The sequence below is a fragment of the Narcine bancroftii genome, chromosome 14 (assembly GCF_036971445.1).
Source record: "Narcine bancroftii isolate sNarBan1 chromosome 14, sNarBan1.hap1, whole genome shotgun sequence".
In the NCBI taxonomy this organism is placed as follows: domain Eukaryota; kingdom Metazoa; phylum Chordata; class Chondrichthyes; order Torpediniformes; family Narcinidae; genus Narcine; species Narcine bancroftii.
In genome coordinates, this window is record NC_091482.1 from 66,246,438 (window position 1) to 66,270,330 (window position 23,893).

General features: G+C 45.0%; 1 protein-coding gene across 8 annotated transcripts in view; it reads right to left on the bottom strand.

The window, feature by feature from the left end:
• Positions 1–23,893, bottom strand: part of akap13 (A-kinase anchoring protein 13) — a 396,122-nt gene that overhangs the window by 137,428 nt on the left and 234,801 nt on the right. The window lies entirely within an intron of this gene.

Genomic DNA, 23,893 nt, shown 5'->3' on the forward strand with positions numbered 1-23,893 from the left:
GCAATTGTTCGCAAAATATTACTTGTTTTTCTTTCCACAAACGCTGCCTGATCTGCTCAGGGTTTTCAGTATTTCATATTTGTTTTTTTACATTGTGTCCTGGTCTATACTTTTCTCCTAGCCAGCATTCTCAAACCAGTCATTCTGATATCTCAAGATAATTGTTGTGCACAGACGAGCTGTGGTTATTTAAATCTTACAATATTGACTTCACTTCAGAAGCAGTGAAGTATTTCAGGATGCCCTAAAGGGAAATGAATGATCTCAGAGAGTGATGGGTTTTTTCTTGCTATTCAGTTTGGACGCAGAGAGATGTATCACAGAAATAGACCTTTCAAACACCCAATTCCATTTAGTTCTCCCCATGTCGCCTTCACTACCCCCAGATTACACATTCATATGTAACGGGGGGTGTAGGCTAATTGGGCAGCACGGACTCCTGGTCTGAAATGGTCTAAATTAAAAATTAAAAGCTTGGCCACCCCTGGCTACACCAACCATTCTCAACCATTTTTTGACTACGACTATAGTTTATGGGCCTGATCAAAGTTTATGGGTCTCTTTCCCTGTGAAGCCATTAAGATTAGCTGGTTTCTTCTGTACTTCTCTCCCACTGACTACATAAAAGAAAACAAAAATACTTCATGATTTCAGTCCATGCCCCCTCCCCCCAATGTGCTGCGGCCCCCAAGGGAACTGCACGGCTCACGTTGTGAGTGACCAATTAATCATTGAGCTATTAGTCCACCTATCTTTGGGATTTCAGTGGAAACCGGAGAATCCAAGGCAGACCCAGAGATAATATCCAGATTCCTCACAAATAGCACAGAAGGTCCAAAGAGAACCTGGTGTTATTAGGCAGCAGCTCTACAAAATGCATTAACCACTTCTGCTCACCCACTTCTGTTCTCCCTTTCTTCTTCATCCCTCTGTCTTTTCTCCAGCTCTCCACCCCCTTCCCTCTCCTTTCACAGAGCCCCCCTCAATCCTCCCCTTGTTTGTTTGTGTGCCTTTCCTCTTTCATCCATGTTTTGCCTCCTATCTGTGAGACTGTGCTCCTCCCTCTGCCCCTCCATCACCCCTTCCCATTTTGTTCAGGTACCTGCCAACATTTTGTTCAATCTCAAAATGTTGGTTATGTATCTACCTTTGCTACATCAAGGACAGTGTTTGACCCTGCTGAGTTTCTCCAGCATTGTGTTTTTAACTGCAAATTGCACCACAGTGTCATGCAAATTACAGTTTATTTACAAATTTCCATATTTGCATACCACTCCAGGTTTTCACTCTAGTTTGTTTCCTTACTGCAGCAGACCCAGAGCTCACACAATCTAATATTAAGCCAACAGTCAGTCTGCTGTTGCAAGAGGGGAAGTTCCTAGTGCTACTACGTAAGTGAAACAGGTTGTCTTAACAATGGAGCTCACGAGAGGAGTCACATGATGGAGTAGTGGCCGGTAGGGTAAAACCAGCCCTCTCCAGAAAAAAAGAAAAAAAGTCAAGAAAAGACAAAGTTCAACAAATATAAAATTTAAGAAATAGAAGATAAAGTTGCAAAGAGAAAGAAGATGGCATTCAAGAAGGAGAAAGTAAAAACAACGGGGGAAAAAAGTAGTGACCGGAAAAGAAAGAAGAAGGCCTTACCTATACGAAGGAACAGGGAGCTGTGGTGGCAAAGAACGTCCGTTCTCCGAGGTTGGTGCCGGCCGTCATGCAAGGAGTCGCGCATGCGCAGTACACAATCAAAGGTAAAAGAAAACACCGACAGGAGGGGGTCTAAGCTGAGGAGCAGGCAACCACGGCACGACCAGCTGAGGGACACCCGACATCAGGGCTCACAGCTGAAAGATGAGGAAGACGGTAGGGGAGGGAGTGAGGTACCAAGCGAGGAAGAAAGTCGATGGGGTGAACGGCAAGAGGAGCAGCAGCAGGAGGCCCGACAGATGAGCAGCCCAGAAGGGGAGGTCCAACAAGAAGAGGCCCAACAAGAAGAGGCCCGCGCCACGGGGCGTTCCGCCACATCCCCACCCAGGGCCAACCGCTTCACACCAAGGAATGCCGGCTCCCGCCTGACAAGCTCCAGGTGGCGATGGAGGAGTTTTCATACCTGTTGGAACTGGGGATCATTCGGTGGTCCGACAGCCCGTGGGCCTCGCCACTCCACCTGGTACCGAAAGCCTCCGGCAGCTGGTGTCCCTGTGGAGACTATCGACAGCTCAATGAGGCAACAATTCCTGACCGTTACCCCATCCTTCATATCCAAGACTTTACGGCCAACCTGCACGGTGTGAGGGTTTTCTCCAAGGTTGACTTGGTGCGCGGATATCACCAGATCCCAGTGCACCCTGAGGACATACCCAAGATGGCCATCATCACCCTCTTTGGCTTGTTTGAATTTCTGCGCATGCCGTTCGGGCTCAAGAACGCCACTTAGACCTTCCAGCGCCTCATGGGCTTCTGTGCGCAGGGACTTAGATTTCGTCTTTATTTATTTGGACGACATCCTTGTCACCAGCAAGGACTGGGCGCGACACAAGGCCCACCTACGCGCCCTTTTCTCCCGGCTGGCCGACTTCGGCCTTACCATCAACCCAGCAAAGTGCCAGTTCGGGAAAGAGTCCATGCAGTTCCTGCGCCATACCATCACGGCCAAAGGAGCCACGCCTGCCGCTGCGAAGGCCACCACTATCAGGGAGTTCCCATATCCGGACAGCCTCAAGGGGCTGCAGGAGTTCGCGGGTATGGTCAACTTTTACAACCGCTTCATCCTGGGACCTGGGCGTATTATGCAGGTGCTATTTGCCCTCATCGCAGCCAAGCACAAACCGCTCGCTTGGAACCCAGAAGCCTGTACTGCATTCAAGGTCACCAAGGATGCCCTCGCAAAGGCCACCATGCTCGCCCACCCGCACACCGACCTGCATATGGCACTCTCTGTCGATGCATCTGGCACAGCCATCAATACCATCCTGGAGCAGCAGGTGAATGGACATTGGAAGCCACTGGCATTGTTCAGTCGCCTGCTCCGCCCGCTAGAACACAAGTATAGTGCCTTCGACCGCGAGTTACTGGGCATGTACCTGGTGGTGCGGCATTTCCACTATTTTTTGGAGGGGAGTACTTTTACCATCTTCATCGATCACAAACCCCTCACCCAGGTGCTCGCAATGGCAAAGGATCCTTGGTCAGCCCGCCAGCAGCATCACCTCTCCTTCGTGTCGGAATTTACCACCGACATTCAGCACAAGGTGGGGAAGGACAATGTGGTTGCCGATGCACTCCTGCGACTGGCCATCTGCAGGCTGACGACTGGCCTTGAGTTCGACCAGCTCGCCCGGAACCAGAAGTCTGATGAGGAGACGAGGGCCTTCAAGACCGCCATCTGCGGTTCCGAGACCTCCCAACTCTGAGCGGCGATATGTCCATGGGCATCCCGCGACCAGTAGTTCCCCAGCAGTGGCGTAGGCAGGTCTTCCACGACCTTTCACATCCATCCATCAGGTCCACGGTGGCAGAATGGTTTGTATGGCATAGGCTGCGGAAGCAGATCGCGGGCTGGGCCAGAACATGCACCCATTGCCAGACGTCCAAGGTGCACAGGCACACCAGGGCGTCCGTACAGGAGTTTGAGCACGTCCGGGAACGGTTCAGCAACATTCACGTTGACATCGTCGGGCCCTTATCCATTTCCCGGGGCAACCATTACCTGTTTATGATGGTGGGCTGCACCACTCGCTGGCCCGAGGTGATCTCGATGCCAGACGCCTCCACCGACTCCTGCTCCCAAGCATGGTTGGGTCGCCCAGTTCGGCATCCCGGGTCACCTCACCAACGATCGGGGCGCCCAGTTCATATCTGTGCTCTGGGCACAGCTCACCAACAGGTTGGGGATCCAGCTACATCGCACCATGGCCTACCACCCGCAGGCCAATGGACTGGTCGAGCATCTGCACCGCCACCTTAAGTTGGCATTCATGGCCCGCCTCATTGGTCCCGACTGGGCGGATGAACTGCCTTGGGTGCTCCTGGGCATCCGCTCCACTCCCAAGGAAGACATGCAGGCGTCATCAGCTGAGCTGGTCTACGGTACACCGCTGGCACAACCTAGTGAGTTCGTCAATGCACCTCACAATCCCCAACGGTCACCGCACAAACTACTTCCTCAACTCAGGGCACGCTTGGACTCGTTCAAACCCCCACCGCCACCCAGGCAAGGGTCTCACATTCCCGGCGAACTGCTTTCCAGGGAGTACGTTTTCGTTCGGAAGGGCCCGACCACTGCACCTCTGCAGCGACCGTACGAGGGGCCGTACAGCGTTGTACAGCGTTCCGGCTCTACATTCACACTGGACATTGGCGGCAGGCGGGAACTGTTTACCCTGGACAGGCTGAAGCCAGCGCACCTCGATCCCACCGAGCCCGTGGTCGTAGCCCAGCCCAAGAAGCGAGGCCGCCCGGCAAAAAAGGACATTGGCGCCGGTTCTTTGGGCGGGGGGGGAGGGGGGGGGTGCCGTCGGGGGTTTTCCCTTCCTCCCAGCACAGGGCTCAGAAGCCCGCGCTGGGGGACCACGTGACGCCCGGGTGACGTTAGTGCCCTCCAGCGCGGTTCTCAGCCAGGTCCAGGCTGGGAGTAAAAGTGCAGCCCAGCAGCCTGCAATAAACTAGTCTGCTCACTGAGCTCAACCCGTCTGGTTGTATGTGTTCTTTCAAGAGCAGTCGCTGCCGCTACAAAGTGACAGATATACTCAAAATTTTGGAATTTGCTCAATATATATGCACCTAATGAGGAGGATCAAAAGTTTATGCAGGATATTTTTTTGAAGATTATAGATACACAAGGAAATATATTGATAGGAGGGGATTTTAACCTTAATTTCGATCCAATGTTGGATAAAACTGGATAAAAGACGAGCAAAAAGAATAAAGTAGCCAAATTTATGGTAAAATCAATGCAGGAAATGAAACTTACGTATATATGGAGGAGGCAACACCCAAGAGAGAAGGAATATTGATATTATTTGAGTAGGCATAAAACATACTCAAGGATTGATGAACCATACAGGGAACATAACAGAGAGGGCTTCCCTCGGACCTCCACCCCCTAAGAAGACAAAACGACTTGATCCAGTGTGTAAAAGTAGATGATGCATTTTTCTTGTTTATTTTTCATTGTGCGAAGACATTGTTTTATGGTTTTATTGTATATGTTGAATATTTATTGGTTTTGGAGGGGGCTGGGAAGGGGGGGAGGGAGGGAAGGGGGAAAATAGGGAGAAAATGCCGCTGTGTATATTTAATGAGAAACGTTTGTATATATTTTGGTTGATATGGTTCCTAGTGTGAAAAATAAAAAATTATAAAGAAGCAGTGGAGCTCATGATCGTAACTCTATCTGTGAGCTCTGTTATATGTACAAATTGATAACTGTATTTACAATATTGACATTTCATAAAATGAGTGGCAATCAGTTATTTTGGAGCTTTAATTTTTCATAATAAACTTGTTTTTTTTTTTAAATTCTTCGCCCTTGAAGAACTAGAAGGAATATAAATGCAGATTGTGAGGACCACTTGTCTGCCAGAGCAAAACAATGACAACAACATAGAGGCTAGGCCAGTTCTCATCTGCGTCAGTCTTTACTCATTATTTAAGTGACAGACCACAGCCAAGTGCTAATGAGTCGGAGGAGCTACCATTTGTCCAAGTGACAAAGGAAGCTTCGGAAATCTCCGTCACCTCGCTGTGGAAAATGTGCTGCAATGGCCTGGCAACGAGGCCCTCACATTTCATTCTGCTGGTTTGGACAGTGTGCTCAGTGCCACAAGGAATAACAACAGGCCAACTATGCAATACGACAGGAAACAAGCGACTGAGTCAGCTTCAACTTGGCCAAGCGTGATTCTCTGTGCTCTGAAAACTGCGGAAGGGTGAAATCAGATTGCTTTTCCTCCTCTCTCCATGCCCAAGATGAAAAATAAGAATCAAAAAACCTTGAGGGTGGGGGGCAAATGTTCCAATGGAATTGTTTTCTTGTCACATGTACCAAGATTTGTTCTGCATGTTATCCAGGTAGTCAACTTGTACTGAAGTTCAGATTTCATTTTTATTGTCAGAGTACATACATGACATCACATACATCCCCTGAGATTCCTTTGTCCTGTGAGCACGGCAGAATTACCATGAATTGGTAGTGTAAAAAATAAACTGTACACAGAGTATACATGTAAGCAAATAAGAGAACTGTAAACAGATAACGAATGTAAACAAACTGACAGAGATAACAAAGAAAATCAATAAAGTGCACGAGTCCCTGATTGAGTTTGTTGTTGAGGAGTCTGATGGTGGAGGGGAAGCATCTGTTCCTGAACCTGGTGGTGCAAGTCTTGTGGCACCTGCACCTCTTTTCTGATGGCAGCAGCGACAACAGAGCATGTGCTGGGTGGTGTGGATCCTGATGATGGCTGCTGCTCTCTGACAGCAGCATTTCCTGTCGTTCTCAATAGTGGGGAGGGTTTTGCCTGTGATGTCCTGAGCTCTGCCCACTATATTCTGAAGGGCTTTACGCCCATACCAGACCATGATGCAGCCAGTCAGCACACTTTCAATCACATCTCAGTAGAAATTTACGAGAATTTCTGGTATCGTTCCAAACCTCCACAAACTCCTGGGAAAGTAGAGATGCTGATCCGTTTTCTTTACAATGCCTTTTATTGTGTTTGCTCCAGGAAGATCCTCTGAGATAGAGACTCCCAAGAACATAAATTTGCCCACCCTCTCCTCCTCTGATCCCCCCAATGATCACTGGATTGTATAATTGCAACAATCAGCTCCTTAGGTGACATTGAGTGCACCATTCAGCCAGGTTTTCAATCCCCATCCTTTATACAAACCACTACTGTGGTATATCAGCAAATTTATAGATGGTGTTATTGTAATACTGAAGCCATACAGTCGTAGGTGTTAAGTGAATAGAGCAGGGGGCGATGTACGGCAGCCCTGTGGTGCTCCAGTACTGATGGAGATTGTGGAAGAAAATTTTACCAATCCTCACTGATTGTGGTCTGGAGGTGAGGAAATCCAGGATCCAATTACACAGTGGGGTGTTGAGCCCCAGGATTTGGAGTTTGCTGATAGGTTTTGAGGGGATGATGGTGTTAAATGCCAAACTGTAGTCAATAAAGAGCATCCTGATGAAGGCATCTTTGCTGTCCTTGTGTTCCAGGGCTTTGCGAGATGGCATTCGCTGTAGATTTGTTGCTACGATAGGAGAACTGGAATGAATCCAAGTCACCTCTCAGACAGGAGCTGATATGTATCAGAGCAAGGAGTCCAATAATAAAGCAAACATTGGGTATCGTGCTAAAGTCTGAATACATATTGCAGTGAAACCCCTGGTATCTGGAACCTATGGGGATTGGTGGATCCTAGATAAGCGAGCTTTACACTTGCTTGAGACTGCATGTTGCATTCATGGAAAATTAATGTCAAGGCACGCTAATTTTAGACTTCCGTATTTTCTACCCATTTCTTTTCTGTAATTTTTTTTGCCGGTTGCCAGTTTCCTGAATTCCAGATAACAGGGGTTTTACTGTATATTGCTACTTGGACAATGAGAAGGACATAGGGAAAACGTACAGTTCAACAGTACAAAGGCATTATCCTTTACCAAGGAGAGGCCCAGTTAAGAGTCTGATAGCAGAAGACAAATAAACTGTCCATTAATTTGGAGGTTTGTGTTTTCAAGTTCGTATCTCTTCTGCCTGACAGTGGGGGACCAGTGAATGTTGCAGGATTGGGATGAATCCAGATGGCTCATAGGCTAAGGACCCACACAGGCTGATGACAACTTGCTTACAAAGGATTCATACAGGGCAATGTTCATGGCAACTTTTAGTTCACCTTTTGGACAAAAGTTGAAGTATATACCATGATGAAGGGCTCAAGCCCGAAACATCGGTTATGTATTTTTACCTTTGCTATATAAAGGACATCGTTTGACCTGTTGAGTTTCTCCAGTATCATGTTTTTATTTCATCCACATTGTCTACAGATTTTCATGTTTTACTTTTGAAGTACATCATGAATATTATATTTTTAAGTATTGTTTGACAATAAAATGAACCTTGAACCAGATGATGGAGGAATTTGGGGAAAGATTTCAGAAAACCAAGGTCCAAAGGGACTTAGAAGTCTTAGTGCAAGATTCCCTAAAGTTGAGCTTGCAGGCTGTATTGGTAGTACAGAAGGGAAATGCAATGTCTTGGATGTTTTGGACTGAAGGCTGTAGGAGGCGAATCCATGGACATTCAGTTACCTTTTATACACTGAAGAGCCACGTTATTGCCATATATAGAACCCATCTCTGGAAGCTGGCTTGCCTGTTCACACAGAACAGAAAAAAGGCAGCTCCCTGAGTCAAATACTCTCCACTGCTGAGAGTACCTATCTTGGCAGATCGAAGCTGGGTAAGTCTAGACCCGTCCTCCCTCCCACACCTATATGCCTTTGATGCTTTTGCACAGTGCGAGAAAGGTGGATAAAACCCAACTTTCAAGCGCTGTGTAAAAGGGGCTGGTGACTCAGGGGGATGGGGTGCTCTAACTAAAGACAGTTTTGTGCACTATTGACTCAGGGAGCTGGCTTTTTTCGGTTCAGTTTGAACAAGCACACCAGCTTCCAGAGACAGGTCATATATATGGCAATAACGCAGCTTTTCGGTGTAAAAAGGGTAACTGAATGTCCATGGATATTCCCCCAGCACTCCTGCAGCCACACAGCCTTCTCTGTTTTATTACATGGCAATAAAAGAATCTTGAATACAGTGAAAACGTTGTCTTCCGTGTGATTTAGGAATGTCGACCCATATTGCCACGGCAGTTCTGTTTGTACCATTTGGGTAGTGGGTGGTGTGTTCTGCCACTCACCTACATCAATGGGGTATTGACGTACCAGCACTTTGTGGGCTGTCAGGTGAAAGCAGAATACCCAGAAGAAACTAACACAGTCGCTGAAAGAATGTGCTCAGTCTCCACAGACAGAATCCAAGGGCAGGATTGAACCCACCTCCATGGATCTGTGAGGCAGCCAAGTGCAACTCCACTCATTATTTAGAGGCAGAGAGATGGAGAAATAGTGGATGTAGCAGCGTTCAGTAAATTAAGCAGACATCAGATGAAATAAAACAACTGGAAATGCACCTTGACCATCTTCAATCACAACACACAGGCCACACTTTGTACAGTGAACATCTATTTCTTGGGGATGAAGGAGGAAGAAACAAAAATGTCCTTTTCTCCCAAAAGTCCACATTACAAATTCCAATAAAACCCAACATCACATCTGCTCATTAAATGGGGTGGGTGGAGGGGTGAGATCTACACTGGAGCATTTATTTAAGACAGTGTTTCTCCTCATAATTCAGCATAGGGAGAATTACACATTTTGGCAATTGGATAGGTTTGTCTTTAAGCTGGCATCCTGGGTTAGCAGAGTTTTGATTGTAATCTTTAATAAGATAGGTCAACAAACCAACCAAATAGCCTTTCTCCAGGGTCTCCTCCTCCTCACTGCCAGTAGAGAGGTGGTCAGCCAAGAGTTCATTCTAGTCTTTACACAGAAGCCAAGAAATGGAGAGGCGATATTTAGAGCATTGTGTGCACAGTTGTTATTACCTAGCTAGAGGGAGGATGTTAAAATGGGAAAGGATGCAGAAAAGGTTCCGAAGGACGTTGTTAGGACTGGAAGCCTTGAGTTCTAAGGAGAGGCTGGGAAATGTTTTTCCCCTGGAGTGCAAGAGGCTGAGGGATGACCGATAAGGTGAATGGACATTTGTTTTCCAGCAGAGGGGAGTTCAGAACTAGGAGGCATTAAAACAAAAAGATTTAAAATGGAATGGACTGTCAACTTTTCCAGAGGGTGGTGGGGATGTAGAATGAGCTGCCATTGGAAGCAGAACAGCCAGGCACAACTATGATGTTCACACAGGCACTTTGCTGGGAAAAGGTTTGGAAGGATATCAACCAAATGCAGTGAAATGGGGCCAGCTCAAATAGACAATCTAGCTGCCATGGGCAAGTTGGGTTGAAGGGCCTCTTTCCATGCAGACTAACTCTACGAGTACATTGCTGTAAACTGCAGACAATTACCCGTGCTTCTTGTGTAATCTTTCCCAATGGAAATTGGAAGAATAGGTAACAGTGTAAATTTCCGAGTGGATAAAATTGTTCTGTGAGTCAGCATGGAAAGGAAACCTGGACTGTTCCTGCAGTTTGAAGTAGAGGTGTGGATGGGGATTAGCACGTGTTTATAGGAGATGCGTCATGCTGTTATTTTGGTACCTGGGAATGAAGCCATTTGCTTTGTGTACAGTGTGCATACAGACACCACAGGTGAAAGTCACAGCAATGTTACCCCTCCTTATCTAGTTTAACTCAAGGATAGCTATGGGATGTAGGATCAACTTAATGGTCATCCTCAATGGCCTTTGTAAAAGTATCACGTTCTGGATTCAAACATGCCTGTGTGGGAGGAAAAAATGTCAGATTTCCACTTAATCTCGGATCAGAAACCTTAAGTCTGTAAAAATAAATGGCGGCACTGGCAATGACGCACATCTGCGAGCGTGGAGACGCGCCGCTGTTTCGAAGGGTTCAAACCACTCAGTCCTAATGCCTGTAGCTCTTTAAGCCGCTTGTTATAGGAGATGACCCTGTTTGTAAGTAAAATTTTGTAACTGTGAAGTCTGTGCTCAAGATGGTGGTGCCGGTGTTTGGCAGAGGCCATGAGGCATTGCAGACTCCAGGGAGCAGCAGACCAGGGCACCAGAAACAGAGAGAACTCCCTTGTTAAGAAGAAGACTACCCTACAGACCAGAGAAGGCCTCAGTGGCTGAAAGACCGTATCGGGAAGGTGACCACGGCAGCAGACCAGCTAGGAGCCCATCGGCTGAGGAACCCACAATGGCTGCGGGCGACGAGGTTGTGGGGGGGAGGCAGGGACTTGCTCATGGGAACCAGATATCAGGATTCGAGAGGGTGCCCTCACCTTGGGCAATGAAGGCTTCCTGATTGTGTTGGAGGTTTGGATCTAAAAGGAAGTTTGATGCTGACCTTATACCCTCTTGTTTTAGGCACCCCCACCAAGGGAAAAGATTCTTACTTTCTACCCTATCTAGGCCTCTCATAAGCATCTGATGCCCCAAGATAAATATAATCAAAGAAGAAAAGTACATTTGAGATGTAATTTGCAAATTAAGCTAAAACATTTGGTGGAGGTGGGGTCGATGGGTGGGGGAGGAGAGTGCAATTCAATTTACTTCAATTTTCATGTATGGAACAGAATTTAATGAGTGAAGGAATAAAACACAAAGGTCCGCAGACTCCATGATTGGAGTAAAAACACAATGCCGGAGAAACTCAGCAGGTCAAACAGTATCTTTTAAAGATACACAACCAAGGTTTCGGGCTTGAGCCCTTCATCGAGGTAAGGTGAATTAGAGAAGAACCTCAGAGGGCAGTTCAACGTCAAAAGGGTTGTCGGTCCACAAACACGGTTGGCTGGGGAATGGAGTGAGGCTTTGTCCCCTGTCAGTCAGTGAATCTGATGGGTTTTTATGGGAATCTGGGAGTTTCCTGATCATCATTACAAGATACAACCTGTTCAATTTCACATTTAATACTAGAATTACTGCTGTGGTGGGATAGGAATTAAAGTACTTGGCTCAGTGCCCAGGCCTCTGAAGACTAATCCAGTCGCTTAACCATTGTGATACTGTGCCCTCAGCCATTTCCACACAATGAACAGCCAATGAGGGGATCTTTAAGAGCACTGAAATTATTTAATTAACTCAATATAATGGTTCCTGTTACTGCAGGAGGATTTGGTTTCTCTGGACTGTTGGACCAGCGGTCTTGCAGTTGGGTTCTCATTTCAAGGCCATTGAGTCCAAGTGCATGCAAATTGAAGTGAGGAGTCAGAACAAATCCATAAACTTCATGGGGTTGGGAGATTACCATGTATTGTAGGATATCAGAGCAGATCTCCCTGTATGACAGATACTGATTGAGAACCGTGGCTGGCTGTCGAATCTAGCCCAATAATCCAAGGTTCTGCCTGGCCACTTGTAATACGGAGGATCACATGACCCTAATGGCAGGTACCTCATTGGAAGTCACCTCACCTGCCAATCAAGATCAAGCTCCACCCACACATCTGACCATTAGCTCCTTTAATTACCTAACCCATACCTGGGCTGGACTCTCCAACCGATTGCGTGTGGACCATCTGTCGCTTTCGTTCCCCGGGACGAACCCTAGCTCCCCTCCAGATTGTGAACTGTAGGCAATGCTGCAGAATCATTGGTAAGGAGGGTGTTGACAAAGGATTGGGAGCTGTAGTGTTGTACACGTAGAGATCACAGTTATTGAAAACCTAGTTTAGTAAAGAGCCGTGCCTGCACTGTATCAAGGGGTGGTGTATTTTTTTTCCTTGACTATAAAGAGTGTGAGTGATATCCTGGTTGCGACTTCCCTACATGTGTGAATAAAGATCACTATTATAATCAGCCTGTGTTCAGACTCTCTGCTCTTTGGACCCGTCAAACTTGTTTCTCTCACACAACAGGTTCAAAGCATCCTAGGGCACTACTTGATGAGCAGGGTCTCTTCCCATTGAGCCGACCCAACAGCCATCCGATCATCTGCCCCACCGTCAAATTGCTGCTCCTGGTAACTTATTATGTGTAAGCCAGCTGCTGTGTTTTTCCAACATAAACAACACATCCCAAAACAGTCTGAAATTGTGGAAGATACTGGGGGAAATGCACAACTTCCTTCTTCAGGTCTCCTGAATGCAGGTTTAGTACATAACTCCAACATGGCCATTTGGCACTTCCAATGACTTGTGAGGCTTGCTACGAGAGATATGTATCAAAGGAAAAACAAAACAAATCTGGGATCCAATGCACAAATTAAGACATGATAGCTTGGGAGCTATCCCGATGGCAGCAATCTCTTCACTCAATGTTCAGTGTCTGGAATGGAATTCCAGACAATGAACACAGACCACACATTGCTTTGAAAGAGAAGGAAAGAATCCATTCAAAGGGCATCTTGAAGGTTTTTTGGTGAATGAACGACCAACATCATCTCTGACTATCTTGGATTATAGCATTTCATCTCACGTAGCCTGCCCATTGCCACCACATGTACAACAGTTTGCCTAATTTTGTGTTTTCTGTGGAGTAATTATGCAGTAGAAAGCTCAAATTAAAAGAACCTCCAAAACAGAAAATGTTCAGACAAGTTTAGATTGCAGGTTTTCTTATTCAATAATGTTTGTGTGCAACAGAAAAGTGTGCATTAATTCACAGTAAACAGAAATTATTATCCCAGCTGCAGTTCACTAAAAGCTCTAACTGCAGTTGTCACAACAAGACCAAAACAATGAACCCCACTGAGATTCACTTCTATGAATAGACTGTATTTAGTGCTACAGAGTTGTTAATGTTTTTTAATTTAAAGCGATATCACCACTTCAATGTGCTCTGCAAAAGAAAGCTCACAGCACAAATTACATTATTTACTGGTGATAATTAACATGGTACTTCAATGAAGTTTACGTCCATTTAGCATTTCAAGAGATCTGAAGACCTTCTTCAACTAATACAGGATCCAAAATAAGGTTGGTGAGAAAGGAGTGGTCAGAAAGGAAGCTAATTTGGTAGGTGGTAACATGGATTTCCATGTGGAGAGCATTCTGACTGGTTGCGTCACTATCTGGTGAGGAGGTGCCAATGCACAGGACAGGAAAAGGCTACAGAGGGTTGTAAACTCAGCCAGAGCCATCATGGGCATCAGTCTTCACTCCATTGAGGACATCTTGAAGAGACAATGTCTCAAGAAAGTAACCTCTATCCTCAAGGACCCCTCACAACCCAGGCCACGGCCTCCTCACAGCTACCATCAGGAAGGAAGTACAGGAGCTGGAAGATGAACACCCAATGATACAAAAACACCTTTTTCCTTTCTGCCATCAGATTTATGAATGGAAAATAAACCACAGACACTACTTCCCTTTTTTGCTCTTTGTGTGTGCACCAATTATTTATTTACATATTGTGTTTATGGAACTGAAACTTAGAGGAATTTTGCACGTATAACGCCCAATACCGCTGTTGCAGAACAACAAATTTTGTGACACCCTCATGACAATAAACCTGATTCTTTACTCCTGCCCCAGTGCAAATGTAATGTCTGTCTCCATGACACTGAAATCAATGGATGTTCTTCAGGAATTAGACATCTTCCACTTTTAAAAAGAATTATAAATTAATTGATTCCTCTTACAATAGTAATTGGGTTTATATTCTTCTGAACAAAAGGAAGATTTAACTGAAGTGCATGAAAGTAAGAAGCATAGATGGGGCGAGCTTTTTCCATTGGCAGAACGGTTGTCACTTGTCAGGAAGATATAACAGCACTCTCCGAGAAGATTGAAGCAGGCAAGGCTACCGGCCACTATTATGTCAATCTTCTGCAGGAGCTCTTTAGAGCGTCCTGGCCGGGTGCATCACAGCGTGGTACGGTTGTTGGAAAGAAATGGATCAGACGTCAATCCACAGGACCATAAGAGTGGCAGAGAGGATCAGTGGAGTGTCCCTGCCCCTCCTACCCCCCCCCCCCCCCCACAGTCAACATAATTTATCAGGATTGTTGTCTGGAAGAGGGTGTAAAAATATCATTGAGGACCCCTTCCACCCCACACACAGCATCTTTCAGCTGCTCCCGTCAGGGAAGAGAAACAGGAGGATCAGAGCCAGCCCCACCAGGCTGAGGAACAGCTTCTTCCCATGGGCAGTGAGAATACTGAATGACCAAAGGAACTGCTCATACTAACCCTCCGAGACTCTCATATTCATGAAACATCATTTATTTGTATATTTGACCTGCATGTGAATTGTTTGTCTGTTCATGCGTTCTGTCTGGTTGTGAATCTGCATGTTTTGTACTGCAGACTGGAGAGCACTGTTTCGTTGGGTTCTACTTGTACAATCAGATGACAACAAGCTTGACTTGGTTAGTAACATGTCAAAGGGAGGCATATTTTTAAGAAATACAGTTCAAAGTTAGCGGGGAGTTGAGATTCAGTTGTTGGGTTCTGGAGCTCATGGTGGAAAAAGACAGAATCCCTTACCATGTTTCCAAAGTTCCAAACGCGAAGTACGATAACGAACAGGATAATGGACAGAGCTGGAGAATGGAAATAATCTCAGTAGTTGAGTGACCTCCTTCTGTGACGAAGGTATGATTCAAAGATCAGCAGACATGTTTTTGCACTTTGTGGTGTTCAATTAGATTCAAAACTTGAATCTTAAACTTCAGATACTTGTGGTGAGGGGAATTATGACTGGCAACAATAACATAACGTCTGAACAATACGAGTACAATACCGTCGAGCATCCGCCTGCCTCTTCTCACAACTACTCCACCCCAAGGACTTCCTTCTTAGGTGGAGGGACAGGAAAAAAGAATGACCACAGAATAGAGGATGAAGCAATTGCATCATACAGGAAGGATAAATTAAAGCCCACAGTAGTTTGTGACAACAATCCAGAGTTCAACTCAATGGGGAATATTAGAACACAAGTTCCTGTTCTTACAACTATTATGTTTGATGTGCAAGAAAAGGAAGGCTCCAGCTTCCTTACGGCAACGTCTTTGGCGCGACCATGGCGCCTGCGCCCAAGATGGCGGTGCCTCTGATCAGCGGAAGCCACGAGGGATTACAGACTCCAGGGGACCGGAGGAGTGGCGCAGGGCCTCAGAACACAGGGAGACCATCCCCCGTCTGAGAGGGAGAAGCAGAGATGACCCACGGGGACGGTGACTGTGAGGGGGCTCTGCGGCTGAAAGACCAATGCATATGGCAGGCTGCTTGCGACTCAAAACGGGGACCACACAGAGGCTGTGGGCTGCTAGAGACTTGTGCCGGGCTGCGGACTGCTGGAGACTGGCTCAAAGCTGGCTAAAGAGGTACCAGCCATGGAACCAGGATGTAAGGCGGTGCCGAAGGCACTGAAGGGTTCCTGACCGTGTCGGAAGTTCGGATCTGGAGCTTAGGTGGCCAATGGTTTGGACTGGACTCTGTGCGGCTACGAAAGCCGCATAAGTGCTGGAGGTGAAAATATGGACGCTCGGTGACTCCGGGGGGGACTCTCATTTGCTTCTCTTTCTCTGACTGTAAGAGGCACTTCAGGCAATTTCTGCCAATGGCGAATCTGTCTGCCTCACAGCAGGTGAAAAGGCAATTTCATGTAATATGACACTATTTTATAAATTGAATCTTGATAGAGGACCATTATCAAGTATCTCACTTTTTAAGAAGTTCAATGCAATTTGAGAGTCTGGACTGATGAGAAAATTAACCTTTTTGAAGGCCTGTACTCTACTATGGAACATAAAAAAGGTGTGCACAGGGCAGGGAATTGCAGGTTGTAGCCTATAGAGTTAACAACATATTTCCCCCTCCCTCTTCCCCCCCTCCCTGATACAAAATCATGAAGACATGTTCAGCTCTTCAACTCAGATTTGAACTCCTCAAGTCCAGTAAGGGAGCATGAATTTGAAGATTCTGCATTCTCTATGCCCAAGTTAAACTTGGCACATGGAAAGCCCTACTGATTTCACTGAAGAATGTTTGGTTTATCCATTTGTTCAACTGGCAATATTGACATTTATTGGGCATTCCTAATTGCTCAATCCAAGAGTCAACCACATTCATCGACTTGAAGTCACATATATGTGAGGCTAGTGAAACAAGTTTCCAATACCTAGTTGTTCTGTGCATGTCCTGGTTTCTTTTGACATCTCAAAGACATACAGGGTGGGAAGATAATTGGGACCACAATAATCCCTGATTGCAGGTGGGTAATTTATGGATGGGAATATGGGAACAATAGATTACAGGGAAGATGAGTGGGGCATAGGATTGCTCTGTGGGCATAGGATTGCTCTGTGAGTCAGAATAGAATTGAAGAACTGAATGGGCCTCTTCTCTGTCATATAGTTGCTGCAGAGAAATGGATTAGAGTCAATCTACGGGACCATAAGAGTGTTAGAGAGGATCACTGGAGCCTTGCTCCCTCCCATTGATGTGATCTACCGGGATCGTTGTCTGAAGAGGAGGCACAAAATCATTGAGGAGCCCTTCCACCCCGCACACAGCATCTTTCAGCTGCTCCCGTCGGGGAAGAGATGCAGGAGGATCAGAGCCAGCCCCACCAGGCTGAGGAACAGCTTCATCCCACGGGCAGTGAGAACGCTGAACGACCAAAGGAACTGCTCACACTAACCATCTGAGACTCTCATATTCAGGAAACAATATTTATTTATTTGTATAGATGAAATACTTGTTCTGCATGTGCATTGTTTGTCAGTATGCATGTTATATCTGGTTGTATATCTGCATATTTTTGCACAGAGGACTAGAGAATCCTAGTTTGTGTTTTGTCAGGTTGTACTTGAATAATCAGATGACAATAAACTTTACTTGACTTGAAGAGGTGTGGACAGGTACTGAGTTAGGGGTCCCATTGGAACCAAACACTATGTGGAACAAAGTCTGGAAGGGGTTGGTTGCAGGAGGGAAAAAGGTCACAGCATATAAAACCACCCAGAACCCAATGGAAGTAATGACAACTGCAAACAGACAACCTTACACTGTGATGCTTTTGTGCTATTAGACAATCATTTCTACTGATGTTTCTAGTTGCTGGGAGCAGATTAGTTTCATGAAGTAGTTGGGTCTAATTTTGATCCTCCAGGCCTGCAGCTTGTGGCTGAGTACCGTGAGTGCATACCTGGAACTCTGCCTGAAGTGTGACGAACCTGGCTCCTTAGCAGGATAGGGTGGGGACGGAGGGGAGGATACAATGACTGGAGGTCCAGGACCGGTGCCAGGGTTTAATTGCCAGCAGTAACAAAGCTGGAAAAATATAGAACTGGGGTTTCATCACTGGCAAGCCACAGCCTTCACCTTTCTGGACCTGTTATTTTGTTGGTGCATCGACAGAGCCAAGGGTCAAACTGACGAACATCAGCAAGGTAGGACAGGAGGTGGATCCTTGCTGGCAATTTGTTCTCTCGTGAATGGCAGGAGAAAGGTTCGGGAGAGTATTTCATCCCCTTAAACAGTGTAATGGAATCAATCCAGATACAATACATTGGGAAATCAGCAGAAAATGCTTTAAATCACAGCATTCAGCTTCCACCTTCAATGCTTTTACCATTTTGAGTCCCTGACTTCTCTAATGGGAATGAGCAGTACTCTCTGGAGCTTAGAACAATGAGAAACCCCAAGATTCTAACAAGGCTCGGCAAGGATAATCTTGCTGGGTAGAAAAGTCTAGAACAGTTCTCAAACTCATTTTTTCTCCACTCACCAATTTAAGTCATCCCTTACTAATAACCACAGAGCATCCTACGCCATCGGTGATCTGTGGTAAGTAAGAGATCACTTAAGATCATTTGCGAGTGGGGGAGCTTCTGGTCGAGAACTCCATGGTTTTAGAATTAAGGATTGTCAACATGGATCCACGAGGAAGGACATTTTCCCTGAAGAGGTTGTAAATCTTTAGAATTCACTTTCCTCAAGATCAATTAATTCGCCATATTCTAAGTTGACCATTGGATTATTCAAGAATTAAGTTATGAAGATCTAGCACACAAAAAAATCCTGATCTCATCTGTCTCCCACTTCTGTTGCTACTTCCCACAGAGGTGGTTGGAATGAAAGGAACATTATACAAAAATTGTAAAATGTAAGTGCTCCATTAACTGTGAAGCCCTTTCTGATATTGAAAGGTCACAAGGTTACAAATTATATCTTCTTTGCTTCCTAATTTGAAATAAAAACTTCAAGACTGTGCTTTGCAAAAATACAAATGTCTGTGGTGACACTTTCCAAGACATCAGAACTCTGATATTCCTTGCCTCTCACAGACCTTCATTGCTCCAAGTTCAGAGCCAGATCTACCAAGGCAAACTGGTATTGCAGATACTTTCAGCACATTTTTCAACCAAACACAACAGAGCGATTCATGTAACAGTGATAATTATATCACATGGGGAAAAAATATTTGTTGGGGGACAGAAGGAGAGATATGGAGTAAGTATAACAATATTCTTTCTTTGGAATGTGATAATTATAGATTTAAAATAATGTTGTAGATTTTAGGTTACTTTCCTATATTCTTGAAACTCACACTGATACTGATGCCTCTTGGAAAAGTCAGGAAAATTAGATCCCTCTGATTTGGATGGTAGTCTTAAGATATTTCTTTCCATTTTTTAAAACTTTTTTTTAAACTTTATTTCCAGCTCAAAATGTTGGTTCCCTATCATTATCTTTGCTATATAAAGGACACTGTTTGACCTGCTGAGTTTCTCCAGCATCGTGTTTTTACATCGGCCTGCCCTGGAAATATATTGCTGCTCCTTCGTTATCACTGGGCTCTAACCTTGGAACTCTCAACAGCAATGTCGGAAGTACCTTATCTAGCAGACCGACCAGAGGGTCAAGCATGTGGCTCGCCACCACCTTGTTAAGGACAAGGAAATAAATGGTGACTCTGCCAGCGAAGCCCAGCTTTCAGAAAATTAATAAAAAACATCAATGCTCCAGGCCAACCAAAACACCCCAATTTTGCGAGTCCCGGTGAAATTGGTGGCTAAAAGACAAAGAAAAGCTCACAAGACTAATCTCTTGTACCTTCTCCTGATTTCACCTGTGGCTCCAGGCAATAAAGACTCCCAATTAAAGTGAATGAATGGCACCTCTGTCTTGAAAATAAACTCGGCTTTGCTCATGTGTATTTTTCTTGAACTGATCTGTAAATATTGGCACCAATCCAATCAAAACAGTAACGTTCTAATCCTTTGAGGATGGATTTTTTTTTTACCCTACTTGGACCACACAAACCTTAAAATAACCTCAGGGAAATAAATCTAACAGTTTGCATGATTTTTTTTACATGGATAAAATAAGAACACTTATTTATATAGTATTGGTTGTCTGGGAACTGTGGAGATATCTTTCAACATCTGACGTTTGTTGGCCTGGTACATTCATCTGATAAAACGGGATCAGTTTTAACGGAACAGATATGTACAGATTCTCTGGTGGTTTGAGGTAAACAAGTTTACATTTCAGTTTGGTGGAGGTGGAAGTGTTGGGATTGGATGATCACCAATAACACAGGTCATGAACCTAGACTGACCTATTCAATCCTTCAAATTGGAATACCGTCAATGGACCAAGAGTCGAAGTCTTCGAGAGACCTGTCCCTACCTTGACATTGTACAGATATAGTTATAGAGTACAAGTTGTGTACAAAACCTGACTGAAATGCTTCCAATTGGATAGAATGAACTCATTTCAATCAATTGGGTTGAACCATCGACTTGCAGGGGACCAGGAGACTGGAATCTACCCACTTGGAGCAACAAGATTTCCCAAGGATTTTTGATGTCAGCAGGGATAGGGTGGTCTGCATGTAGACCAAGTCTTTGAATGATTGACATTCAGCAAGTGAAGGGACAGAGCCCAAGTGGTAGTTGTCCATGGCTAATCTAACTCTTTGGAGTGCGCAGGTAACCAGTGGTGGTGGGTGCGGGAAAAGGGAAGGTTGAGCAAAGGAATGTATGGTGAGGGAAGCAAGAGGAGAAACATTTCAGTGCATGGAAGGGATCACAGTGAGAGAGATGCAAATGGTTGCGGTTGAAGTCAGGGTCCTCTGCCTGTGTTCGTGTACACAAGGTTAGAGTACACCTGCATAAAAAGTGTCAGGCGGTCAACATTTGGGTTAAAGCCCTGCTTTGGGATCAAGAAATGAGAGGGAAGACAGAGGAACCTGAGGGAAGCTCTTCCATTTATTAAAGTTGCACTCATCCAGCCAAGAGGAGCAGCTTCACAGCACCAGGACGAAAAAACCCACTGCAGTCAACTTATTCTAACCGTCCATTGGTGAATAATTACAGCAAAATCCGTGCTACATCTCCCAAACAAGAACCAGTGCACCTGGAAGGACAGAGGCTGCAGCCGCAAGGAAAGATTCCCATTGACAAGTTCCGCTCTAAATCCATGGTCGACCCTTCACCACTGGGACAAAGTCTATGCCTTCTCTATCTGTAGAGGTACTTTGACCACAAGGACAAAAATGGTTCTAGGAAGTGGGAGAGGCAGCTACTACACATGTACATAAAAAGAGCAAAACTAATGCACACTGATTCACCTCTCCGACACCCTGCCACATTGCATACTTTCACCTAAATCTAGACGCGCATACTTGGATCTTATTCTGAAATGATTGCTGTATTAAAAGCAGACTATTTTCTACAATGGATAATGGAAGGAAAATATGAAGCTTGTCACATTGAATAAATATCCAATTCATGAATTCAGACACATTGACCAAGTTATCTGATCAGCTTAACTTGCAAATCTGTGATAAGCATTTCACTGCGAGCGAGGTCTCGTTCTAATCATTTCTAGTTGTGTAGTCTAAATGAATGGAAAGCTACCAGATGCACTCTGTCTCTGTGTGTGTGACAGAAAGACTTATTGTCACTTGAGCAAGTTCTGATTCTTTAATTGCTGTCATGCTCCCAATGGTTTACATTCAATGTTAAATGCTGGCTAACAGGAGCTAGACTCCAGGCTGCTGGCCACGGGTGGCACGGGAGGGCTGACTGCAGTGGGCCCATCCTGGAAATCAGTTTCATGGTATATGAAATGTTAGACATACGATTTATTTACAGGCCAGTTTGGCCCATGAGTCTATGCCGCCCAATTTACACCCAATTAACCTATAACCCCCATGCGTTTTGAACTATGGAAGGAAACACGCAGACACGGGGGGAATGTACAAACTCCTCACAGACAGAGCAGGATTCAAACCCTGGTCCTGATTGCTGGCGCTGTAAAGGCGTTGCACTAACTGCTACGACAACCTGCCACCTTGTTAGTTGTAATGAGGTTACTGTTTTTAGTGTGGCTGGTAGAGACAGGGGGAGTGAGGGGAGGGTTATTGGGTAATGTGTGTTTAAACCTCGTGTTCCCAATCGGGAGAAGAGAATATTTAGCAGTGATTTAATTGCACCTAATGTGTGGTTATTTGTGAATTATGTGTCTGTGTGAGTGTGTGCCCTTTTGTGAATTCCCCTGTGCGAAAATAAACACCACTGTTTGTTTGTCCAGCCTTGATTCCCTTTGAACCCGTCAAACCCAAACACATTTGGCACAGATATGATTAACGCAGAACATTAGAGAATTAGGATGGCTCCACTGAACCTAACAATGTTCAAATAAGAGTTAATTTCCGTGAGAGTCAGTGATCATCGACTGGGTGCAGTTTAAAAAGGGTTGGGTGTTCGAATGTTGAAGCCATAATTTAAAAAAGTCAAATCATTTACAACACCTTTAGGGTGAAATGTGATCAGGCATGGGTGTGGGGAAATAGAGACACAATTCTTGATTGATCCTTTTCCTGAACCTCTGACCTATGAGAAACCTGTAGCCAAGCAGAAGTACAGCCCTGGAAAGCAAAATAGATCAAGAGCATAATGGCTTGAACAGGGCCAAACCTTTCAAAGACTTTGTTCCATGACTCAAGTTGGAAAGAAAGTTGCAACGGCATAAAATGCTGCATGGAGTGCCATGATTTTGTGTAAAGAAATTGGACCATGTTCAAAGTGGTGAAGAGTTGGTAATTCTCTAGTAACAGTTCATGAGATCATATCCACTGTGAGATAAGTCGCCCCAGGGAATAGGGTGGCAACTGGACTCTGAACAGAATTTTTTCAATAGAAATAAAGGTTCAAATCCCAGTGCAGACTCTGAGTAGCTAACTAAAGCCTCAGAAAAATTTAGATTCAACACCACAGTACATCACATGCGAAATGCTAAAAAATTTGTTAACTCCACAGACATATTCAGTAAAATTCCCGTAATCAAGAATTCAAACAACTGGCAGGAAAAATTGCAGAAAATAAATGGGTACAACATTCAAAAGTTTAAAACTGGCGCCCCCTCGCAGTCAGTTCACCAATTCACGCAACACATCTCAAGCAACCAGCAAATCCACTTATCCAGTATCTACCAATCTTCATAGGTGCGAGATAACGGAGGTTTTACTATATATGGAAAATAGAAACACTTACTGTTGACGCAGTGAAGTGGTGATCATTTGAGACATTTTTGTAGTTTAACAACAGAAGTGAAAAGATACTTCCTTTTTAATGTTAGCAAACTTTAAGGATTGTTCTCAGGAGACCTAACTTATGGTCTCTGAAAGTAACTACCTTTGCAAAGCCATAATTTATTTTCAGTAATTCATCTGTTTCCATTAATTAATTTTACCTCCAAGTTTGGACTGCAAATTTTAGTGCAAGCTGGGGCGGCATGGCTGGCGTGATGGCGAGTGCAACACTGTTACAGTGCCAGCGATCGGGACCAAGGTTTGAATCTGGTGCTATCTGTAATGAGTTGCTATGTTCTCCCCGTGTCTGCGTGAGTTTCCCCAGGGGGAGGGGGGGGGGAATCTGGTTTCCTCCCTCCGTTCAAAACGTACCGGGATTGTAGGTCCACCGGGAGTAATTGGGCGGCACAGACTCATGGACGAAAGGGTCTGTTACTGTACTGTATTCTAATTTTTTTTTAAATTACAAAAATGTGGGATGGGGAAATGGTAGAAAAAAAATGGAGCTTTATCCCTGAACTAGCAACACTTTCAAGAGGTTACTTGATTATTGCCACATTCCTGTTTGCAGAATTAATTTCCAGTAATTGGCTGCCCTTTATACATTTTCCTGTTGGCTGTAAAATATTTTTAGACAGG